This window comes from Girardinichthys multiradiatus, chromosome 22, assembly GCF_021462225.1.
Source record: "Girardinichthys multiradiatus isolate DD_20200921_A chromosome 22, DD_fGirMul_XY1, whole genome shotgun sequence".
Lineage (NCBI taxonomy): Eukaryota > Metazoa > Chordata > Actinopteri > Cyprinodontiformes > Goodeidae > Girardinichthys > Girardinichthys multiradiatus.
The window spans coordinates 33,971,210-33,979,224 of record NC_061814.1 but is presented as its reverse complement, the minus strand read 5'-3'; positions in this window follow the sequence as shown (position 1 = coordinate 33,979,224).

Sequence of the window (8,015 nt, the reverse complement as noted above, 5' to 3'; positions counted from 1 at the left end):
GTTTCATATGCAGCTGCAGTACAATAACAGTGTTTGAGCGCAATATTCCAGACAGGACTTTGGTTTAAATAAGCACCCCCGAGGCCTTGTAATAACCCAACAACCCCCTCTGTCCTGGTCTCCTTGTCAGTCCCTCAGCACTCAGGCCCGGTCCACAACACGATTCTCCTCACATACACATTGCCAGCCACTCATCGAGCCAACCAGCCAGGCAGCCAAACCAACATAGGAAAAATACAGAGCATGGAACTGTGATTCACAGTCCTGATATAGAATATCACCTCCTCCCTTTTCCCAGCACCAACAGCTGGTTTCCTGGAAGCTAGTTTTTGTGGTGTGAGTTCAGCGAGGAAAGGCAGAGGAATCGAGGAGGCCCTGACTTTGCTCCTTCATGAGCCTTTTTTATTCCCCTGAACGTCTGCTGCAGTCCACACAGGGACCTTTTGTCTATGTAAATGCAAGATCATGCACAGTTGCTAAACATGGTTTGACGAAATTTAAATGATCTTCTAATGACATCACTCAAGGTCATGGTTTTCACATGCTGAAGGTCCCATCATGTTTGTGGGGTGAAAAGGTGAAGCGGAGGAGGGACTGCTTCTTCCCACTGCTATCAACAATAGATTAAAGGTTCCCCAGAGAAAGATCTAAACCTACAGATGGCTTTCTGCTGATAACTGAAGAGACTTTACCTCATTACTAAAGAACTCACTCACCATGACACTAATCTTTAAAAACAAAAGAATTACAGTGCCTTGCAAATAAATGTATAACCCTTTAATTTTTCCACCACATTTCATGATTTTACAGCCACTAACTTCAAGGTTTTCATATTGTTACATTATAAGAAACATTTCACATGGTTTTTAAAATTCTCTACAACTATTTATGTGAAACATTTGGTGTGCATTTGTGTTCAGTCCCCTTTACTCTGATACCCATAAATAAAATCCAGTCCAACAATCTGCCTTCCAAATTCACCCCATTAGTCAATAAAGTGCACCTGTGTGTACTTTATCCTTGGTATTAATGAAGATGTTCTGTGAAGACCTCTGAGGTTTAATTGGAGAACATCAGTGAAAAAACATCCTCATGCAGACCAAGGAACACAGCAGACAGATCAGGGAAAAAGTTGTGAAAACGTTGGCACAACTGCAAACCCACCAAGTCTACCTAAGCTGACAAGCTGGTGAAGTAGACCTGTAGTCAGAGAAACAGACAATATAGGCCTACGTTAACTCTGCAGGAGTTACAGAAATCCCCAACTTAAGTTGGACAAGGTGCTGACAGGCCACCAATTTGTTGTGTACTACACAAGGTTGACATTTGTGAAAGAGTGGCAAAAAGAAAGCCAGTGTGCTTGGCAAGTCCTGTTTGAAGTTGCCACAAGCCATGATGGGAACACAGGAAACATGTTGAAGAAGGTGCTTTGGTCACTTGAGACTGAGACTGAACTTAACGGCCTTTATACAAAGTAAAATCTAAAGCTTGCTTATCACCCTGAGCTCACTATGCTTATGGTTTTGGTGTGTTTTCCTTCTGAGGGACAGGAGTGTTGGTCAGAGCTGGTGTTTAGATGGGTGAAGCAAAATACACTGGAATCCTAGAAGAAAACCTGTTAGGGGCTGTGAAAGACTTGAGACTGAGATGGAGGTTCGCCTTCCAGCAAGACAGCAACCATGAATATACAGCTGGAGCTACAATGGAATAGTTTAGATTAAAGTGTACTTATGTATCATAATGGCCCAGTCAAAGCCCAGACTTCCGAAACACTTTTCAGATCTTTCATTTGTAAGACAGTTTGAAAAACCTGCGTTGTTATCCTTTCACTTCACAATTATGCACCTCTTTGGTTTGGTCTACGACATAAAATCTCAATAATTCTATGTGATACTTACCTTCCTCCTGTGCATTTAGGTTTGTGGCTATAATGTGACAATTGTGAAAAGGTTCAAATTGTATAAAATACCTTTGCAAGTCACTGTTTTCATGGTAATACAGAATTATTTTAGTTTCTCTTTCTATGCACAGTAAGAAAAAGTATTCCTCTGCATTTTCACAACTAGAATGCCCTTAACCTACTTTGGAGATCATGTCAAGTCATATGTCTCTATGGCCTTTCCTGTCTACACAATGACCCTTAAGTAGAAGAGAAGAATAGGAGCAGGGCTCACTTCCCTCCTGCGCATGAACAGCCTAATTTAGGAAAGCGTGTCAGTGTGAACCTTTGTCACATGCTCGGGCTCAGAATACCCATTGTTCCCCTGATAGAGTCATTCCACTTTGAAAAGGCTTTCAAGAGAGCGAAGAATATCCTGCATCCTGCACCCGTACGGACACATCTGCATTTGTATACACATACTTTTCAATTCATCGCTCGCTTGCTCGCTCACACCCCCACACATATGCACAACATCGGGAAATTAAGAATGGAAGTGGGCTTAGGTGAGATCATGGGTTTTATGCGTCATTGGGTACATTTGATATAGTGAGCATGAAAGCCATCTGTTCCAGGTGGATGGTGCCAGATACAGTCTTTGGAAACAGAAAGCTTCTATATTGTACAGTCATGGCAACAAACGAGCGCTCCATAGATATATCAGCTTGTCGAGCCACTTTTATCATCAATAACAGAGAACACAGCCACAGACAAAAACTGTGAACTGAGGTCTGGACTAGTCAGATTTGGCCAGTGCAGCATCTTGACTCTTTATTTTCAGCCATTCTGTTGTTGATTTGCTGATGTATTGGAGACCATTTCGCTGTTGCAGGACCCTATTTTGGCCAAGCTTTAGATTTTGGTCACGTAGCTTCATATATCCCTTAGAATGCTTTGGCGTAGGATTTCATGGTCAAGTGGTCAAATTTCATGGTCAAATTTTATTTTTTTAAAATGGTGATATTTTTGGCCCTTGTTACAGGCCGCCACCGTCTAAGGGGCAGGGTGCCTCCAGTCCTCTAAGGCCAGTGTCCTGCATCTTTTAGATGGGTCTCTGCTTCAACACAACCGAATCAAATAATTAGGTCATTAACAGCACTCTATACCTCACTGCATGCATCTAAGGTAATTCAGCTATTTGATTCAGGTTTGTTGGACCAGAGAGACATCTAAAAGTTGCAGGACACCGGGACTGGTACTCATCCTTTAAGGTCATTGATGCATCTTTCTAGATATTTTTGCCTTTTCTCCAGGTGCTGTAGAATGTAGTGTTTTGATTATTTAAAATGTTTGTCTAAGTGAGCCATGTCCTGCCTAGCATTTTAAACAGTTGTAATCCCACTAGCTTTCAGCAGGTATCTAATTAGAGATCACTGACGAAGAATGGGTGCTGACTCACTGTTTCATAAAAGTTCCCAGACATTAACTGTTACTTTTTACTGAGACATACTGTATTTAGCCTCCAACCAGATTTTTAGCTCTGAACAAACACCTAGCGGGCCTTGTTGACATAATTTGGTTAATTGTACACACAATTGTATTTATAATCGTGTTAACCATGAATGATTTTGTATTACATTGACAGGAACTTTTCTGACTGCGACAAAACCTTCTTTTTAAATGTTGATAGAACTTTTTCTGATATTGATAGAACCTCTTTCAGTGTTAAACCATTTTCTAAAGGTTATTCACAATTTTCTGACACTGATGGAAGCTGAGCCACATTCACCTAATCGTACTCATTCACACGCAGATTGGTAGGTAACTTGAGGCGAAGTGCCTTGCCCAGAGGCACATCAACACGCGACAGGAGGAAGCTGGAACTGAGCCCACAACTTTCAGGTTACAAGTCACTACTCGTCCCCCTGAGCCACAGTCACCTCCAACTGTGATTGTATGGTCACAAAAGAAGTTTCATAACTTTAAAAGATATTCACCTTACAAAGTGCATCAAATCATGTGGTTTTAACACATTATTTGTGATGCTTTTTGTTTAAGTTTCTGTATTTTCAATTTAAATGTACAAACATGCCCAGCAGATTAGTTGCAGCACACCAGGCGGTGTTGAATATCTGTAGGTCGGTTGTCCAGCTTTGTGTGCGTATGACTCTGCAGCGGGATTTATGAGCCCTTACATCTGAGTCTGCAGAGACAGAAAAGCCCCTGTGCCTGTCTGCGGTTGCAGCAGCCCCCACTCTCCTTTGTCTCAAGCTGGACTGGTCTTGGGGATTAACTTTCCACTTCTCTGATCCACTTTTCCACTGAGTGAATTTGTTATGCACGTCTGGGAATGTGTGTTATGGAGCTATGTGAGACAAAAATTAGGGTCAGTTTATAATAATTAGAACCTATTTTCCAAAGGTTGTTGAGTTTAGGGGCCTATTTCTTTGTTTTCCAACATTTTATCAACAAAATTACAATTTTATTTTTGCATTACAATTACAGGCATCTGCTATGTTTACAAGCTTTGAGCTATTTCTATCAACAGCTGAAGCACATTAGAAAGGGAGCTTTGACTATTCTTCTTTGTACAAGTTCTCCACATCATCCAGAGCCCTGGTTCTTCTCATGCTCTCTTCTTTTTAGCTCACCCCATGTGTTTTCTTCAGTGTTTCTTCAATGGATGGAGGTTGATTTTGTATCTGGTAAACCCTTTTTGTGTTGATTGCATCAGAGGGTTTAGATCTTTCACCTGAAAGAGAAAGTTTCCCTATTTCTATGGTTCTCCATATCAACTCATTCATTGTTTTGGGTTTTTAGTTAAAAACAGAACCCACAGATAAATCTATTTTTATTTATTTTTTTAAATCAAAAAGAGGCCATATTAATGCTTTTATTGTCTCTAGACCTGCTTCTTTAAACTTCCCATGAGATTCTCAAATTAGGTTGGTTTAACATAGTTAACAAAGCATTGGCTCTAATGTACAAATGCTCTTTTGAGTGTGCAAAAATCACTCTTTGCAGCTGGTCAGTATTTTGTTAAAGATTTGATTGAAAATCCAAAGGGACCTCAGTGATAACTGTAAGTCGCACACAGCTTTAAGTGCAATGCAGTTAATTGCTGCAGTATCTCTGATTTGCAAGAGTTCAGCAGAGCGCCATTCCAACTGCAGGGCTGCCATGCAAAATGGGTGAATCCTTCAGGAGATGGTATTGAAAGCCTCCATCAAGGCAGCCGAAGAGCAAGGAGCTGAGGTATTCCTTTGATGTGGGTGGCTCACATATTAAATAATTGAGTTGTAGGAGATTAAAGTTTCAGAAGCTAATTTGGTCCCCACCGCCGCCGTCACTCCGGGGCTCGAAGAGTCTGCAGCCTGCAGACGACTGGTGAATAAGTGTGACTCACTTCCTGCATGTGGCTCTGCTGGAGAAACCCTATATCTGAAACAGGAAGTTCAACCAGGGCACACTGTGTCTCTGACTCAGAGTGAGGGGTGACGCCATTTTTTTTGTTGTACTAGTTTTCAGGAATTCAATCCTCCGTGTGCTCTAGCAACAAAGAGGCACACAGCAAAGTTTCGCTTCGCCTCCTGTTTCGCTCCATAAATACCCGCCACGGTTTGCTGACAGCTCGGCTGTTATATGGAAAGAAGTTCCTCTGCTGATGCAAAAAGAATGCGCTGCTTGTGCAAGCCTGGATTTCAGTGTTATTAGATGGGAGGGGATTCAGGTTAAGCCACTGCTTCGTGACAGGGGGAGGCTGAACAGCCTGGAGGTGAAAGCTATGTTATTTTTGTCTGGAATGTGTCTCTCTGCTGACATTGAAACCTAATTTTCAGGCACCTTGAGGATGACACAAACCAAGTCGCAAGTAATTGATATGTATGAGGGCATATAAACACAAGAACACTGTCCTTCAGGACAAACAACAGGCTGTTTGAAGGCGATGTGAGGACACGGTGGTGAATTACATGTCCTGTTGTCTTCTTTGTGACTTATGCTGTTGCAGCAGCTCTGCAGGTCTTCGGCAATGACTCAAAGTCCTGACACAATAATAGGAAAAAAATTTATCTTTTAGAAGGCTATACTCTAGATTTGCCTGCAGATAAGGCCTGCAGACTCTTTTTTCTGGGTCGTCACCCTTGCTGTAGCCCCCGTGAGGCTCAAGCTGCCCCTGGAGCTTTGAAATTTGACACGTCTGGTTCAGCTGCTCTCTGTCAGCAGCCCTGAACTCTCACCCAGAGCGCTTTTGTTTAAAATTCCTTCCTGGAAAATTAGTCTTCGACAAGGCAAATATGTGGTACATACTCAGGATTAAGTATTTAAATCTCCTCCAGTGACATCATGTTGATTGAACAGCCAGTGTGACACGCTTGCAGCATCCCACCCCAGCTGTATTTATCATATACGATGCAAAGCTCCTGTCACCTTGGCCAGCAATGTGTTTTGACTGTCAAGAGTCAGGAGTTAGCTCAGGGCAGTGTTGCTATGTTGCAGGGAAAAACAGGCCGCCTGTTGTCATGTGGGCCAGAGGGCTGCTGGGATGGCAAGCCAAGGCCCCGCGGTGAAATCAGTTTCTGGAGGACTATGTTTAAGAACGGGCCCCAGTGGGCAGTTTACAACATGCTGAACCAGCATTTCTCTCATCAGGAAAAACAAACACAAACTGAAAAAACACCCCTCTGCTGTATTAATACTAGTTTCTGTCTGTTGCATCACATAAAAAACAAGTTTGCACTGTTAGACATCAAAATATGCATCAAAATGATTGTGCTTTATTGAGCTTTGAAATTCTAAGATGTTTATTTGTTTGCGGATTGCAATACTCTGTCAACACTTTAGCTCAGCCTACTGAAAAACATTTCCAACATGATGCCTTACAATAGTATTCATGCCCCATGAATGTCTTTTACATTTTGCCGGGATACAACCACAAATTTGAATTTATTTTATTGGGATTTTAGGTTATAGACCAGCCTAAGTAGTGCATATTTGTGAAGTGAAAGGAAAACTCAAATTCAAAATAAAAGTTTTGAAAGTGTGCGATGCATTGTATTCAGCCCCCATAAGTCTAATCTTTATGAAGGCGCTGTTTGCTGCAGTTACATCTGCAGGTCTTTTGCAGTATGTCTCTACCTGTTTCATACATCTAGAGACTGAAATACTCCTTCTACTGCAGTGTCAATCAGATCAGATTGAGAGCATCTGTGAAAGTAACACTGATCTAAATCTTTAAATTGTGTTTTTGGCCTACAAAGTGTTTTGCATGAAGACCAACAAGTTATTCTTTGGTATCATCTGACCAAAACACCTTCTTCTGTGTCCTCTACATCGCTTGTGGCATACTCCAAACAAGACTTATTGTAGCTTTTTTTTATCTTGTCACTCTTCCGTAAAGGCCAGGTCTGTAGATTACACAACTAATAGTTGTTCCATCAACAGATTTTCCCATCTGAGCTGTGGATTTCTGCAGCTTCTTTGATTAATGCTCTCCTTTCCCAGTCTGTCAGTTTAGGTAAGCAGCCAGTATCTTGGTAGGTTTGCAGTTGACCTTTGCATTTTAACATGAATGTTTGGACAGTGCTAAGTGCGATGTTGAAGGCTTGGGATATTTTTGCAACCTAACTTCTTCACAACTTTATCCCTCACCTATCTGCTATGTTCTTTGGTCTTCATGATTTTGTTTGTTCTCCAGTGTTATCTAAGCAAACCTGAAGGTAGTTGCACTGGACTTTATTCAGGGGTATCAGGTTAAAGAGGGGTGAATACAAATGTGCAGCACACAATTTAGACTTTTATTTGTTAGGAAAACATGAAAACCATGTTGCTTTCCTTCTACTTCACTATTATCCACCAATTCATTTTTAAACTATTGCATAAAATCTCAATAATAATAATAGTATTGTCATTGTAACTTAGAATATTTTCCAGAAATCCTGTTCTCCATTCTCTGCATTTCATCTTTTTGTCTTGATTAAACATGATTAAACAATTAATATAAGTTATTTATCTATTTGTTTTTTTTGTGTGTGTATTATAGCAGAGAGCTTTTAATGCTAAATCTTTATATCAAGCTCACCTTTCATATTAAATAACCATTATTACTGCAAAGGTGGTGTGTGTGGAGTAAAGATGT